Source organism: Artibeus jamaicensis, unplaced genomic scaffold (assembly GCF_021234435.1).
Source record: "Artibeus jamaicensis isolate MK-2021 breed Jamaican fruit bat unplaced genomic scaffold, CSHL_Jam_final contig_233, whole genome shotgun sequence".
NCBI classification, from domain to species: domain Eukaryota; kingdom Metazoa; phylum Chordata; class Mammalia; order Chiroptera; family Phyllostomidae; genus Artibeus; species Artibeus jamaicensis.
In genome coordinates this window covers 51,238,649-51,241,535 of record NW_026521486.1, presented here as the reverse complement: position 1 = coordinate 51,241,535, position 2,887 = coordinate 51,238,649, and positions in this window count along the sequence as shown.

Below are 2,887 nucleotides of genomic sequence, written 5' to 3'. Positions count from 1 at the left end.
TAGGGGTAAGTGATCTTACAGAGAGCAAGTTTCTATCTTATTTTTATTTTTCAATTGCAGTTTGCATTCAACATTTTTGTGAGCAGGATTCTAATCCCCTCTAAGAGGAAGTCCTTTTTTGCCGAAAGCCTCCTGGAGAGACTCCACCCTATTGGCTCATCCTGCTGCTCTGTCACCCTTAGCCCTTCTCAGTCCTCATTCTGATCACATTCCCTTCCCTGTGCAGTGTCCTTAGGGGCTACAGTATTTCTTTCATCAGACTAGGAGCTCCTCTGTCTACAAATTCACTAAAAGCTTCAGCTGGACAAGTATCATGCGAGAATCCTCACCCTTGAGAAAAAATATAGTTCAGTGTGAATATGTGTGCATGAAAATGGAGAGTTTTGGGGAGGCAGACATTAAATACAGATTTTCCATATTTTTAGGAGACTGTTAGAGTGATAGTAGATGTAAACACTGAAGTTCTGGAAGACCAGGGAAGAAGGACTTACTTTTGCCTAGAGATTCAAGGAAGGCTCCATGGAGGAGGTGACATCTCAGATGAATCTTGAAGCTTGGAGAGTCAGCCACTTGAAAGGGGTGAGGACTTGGAGTTGAATCGAGAGGTGCAGGGGTGTAGCGGAGAATGGTGCTCTAGGCAGCAAGCATGCCAGAGTAAAGGCAGGGAAGTATAGCTCAGTGCAGTATGTCTGAGCAACTTAGCAACCCTCAAGACTAAGGGCAGGGAGTGGTGAGAGTGGAGGATGGAGAGATAGGTTGAGGCCAGGCTTAGAGGACTGCTGCTTGGATCATTTGGTCCAATTCATTTGGGTCTTGGGTGCTCCAAGGCTAAATAAGCTCACAATGAGGCATCTGTGGGAGAACAAGCTCTGAAAGAGATGAAGGGGGGACTCTGGGCCACATGCTTTTAGGGTGTGGCCTTTAGGGCCATGATGGGCTTTGGACTCATGTCTGGGAACTTGTCCCTGCACCTCTCCCCCCTCCCACGGAGTTGTAATGACGAGCCTTGCAATTTCTCTACCTGCTTTCTTCACTCCTGTTCTGAGAAGTGCTCTCAGGGACTAAGAGGTGTGTTGTCATTCTTTTGTCTCCTGGTGGCATGATCTCCTTCACTATGATATTCATTCCTTCAATATTTGTTGTGTACCTTCCATAGGCCAGGGGCTGAGCATCACTATTTCTAAATCTCCCCAGGTTGCTTACATGGTATCTCATGGTCACCTTACATCTCATGGTCATGATCACAGCCTCAGCTTTAGGTCCAAGTGGAGTCCCTCAGATTCTCCAGTGGAGGGAGTGAGATCTGTGCTTTTCAGATCACAGCACGGCAACCTAAATTTAATTTCCTCTTAACTTGCTCCTCCCCAGGTTAAATTATCACTTAATTGGTTTCTTCTCCTCTCTTACCTTTTGTTTCAAGTAACTTATTTAATGACTACCCGTAATTAAATCTCCCAGGGAGGACAAGATGCTTTGTGCTGGTTTGAGAGGCATGTTAGACAAACATGACTCATTACATCTACCGGGGTGAACTCCAATCCACAGAGGATCTTCTGTGCATAAAGGTTTCCTCAGGGTGAGCCTCATCTTCGGTTTTATTGTCTAGTTTATCTTCTCTGTATTGCCTTGTGGCTGCAGTTCCTTATTGTTATAGCAGGAAATAGGAGTGAGTCGTTTCAAACGGGAAGCAAGTTTCCATCCTGGAAGGTAAGGAAGGTGGAGTGGTCTCCACACACTCTCTCTTGACTCCTGGGGTCTGCCCTACACATAGCAGCCAAGCTCATCCTTTTATTTTATTTTTAATGTTAAGAATGTGCTTCATACAAAAAAATCAGTTCATATGAAAATAAGTCTACAGACGCCTGAGGATCAAGAAACTTTGAAAAACGTTCTTTTAGAAAAGTATCCAATGTACAGTATTAAGCTGACTATTGAAGTAAGTGTTGCTCTCAGTGAAACAGAATCAGCAGACTATGGCAAAGTATACAAAACATATAAATAAATAACATTTGATTTTCCAGTATTGGCCAGGAAAGTTCACACAGACTTGGCAGCAGAAGCAAAGCATCCTTGACCCTGTCTGTGTGCCACAGGCTGGTGGACACTGGCCTGGGCTCCCGGGAGCTGCATGCCAGGCTGGAGGGTGAAGTGCCAGAGCTCACCGCAGAAAAGAAGGGGTCCCACAGGTTGTCTGAATGGGGGCTCAGAATTTCAGTAACTGACTCATTCCCTGTTTCCCACCCAACCCCACCCCACCCAACTAGGACAATTAATTGGTTATGAGGCCTTTCTACAAAAAGGTTCAGTGAGTTCCATGGTGCAGAAGGAGAGAAAGAGACTAGCTGGGAGTTAGCTCCACTAGATGTCTCTTCAGCAAAGGCCTGCAAAGCAGAGAGGGAAGAACATTGGGGCTTTCTGGAGTGCAGTGTCCCTGTGGACAGGGCTCTGGCTGACATTTCAGTGAGGGTGCTTGCACTGTGGTTGAGCATGCAGAGGCTTTACTCCTGGGCTCAGACCATTGTTTAGGATCTGGGACTGTGATTGAGACTTGCTGCATGAGAAAAAACCAGGCCCCGTTTTCCCTTTTTGGTGGGTTGGACTCTACCATATAGCCGTAGGATGCTGAACCTCATGTTCCTTTCCTTTTGGGGAAACAAGACTTGAGTAGACATTTCTGCATTCTGTGTCTTGTGTGAAGCTGGGCACAAGCTTTGTCTCCAGACTCATCTTTTGAAATGTCAGCTCCTGTCTCACCTTTGCTGAAACCCTTCAAGGGCTTTGTCCCTTGGAGTAAAAACCAGCCTTATTCAGCATCTCAGAGCCTTGCATGGTTTGCCTCCCATCTGCCTTGGCCCTCATCTCTCTGATGCCTGTTCCAGCCGTCCTG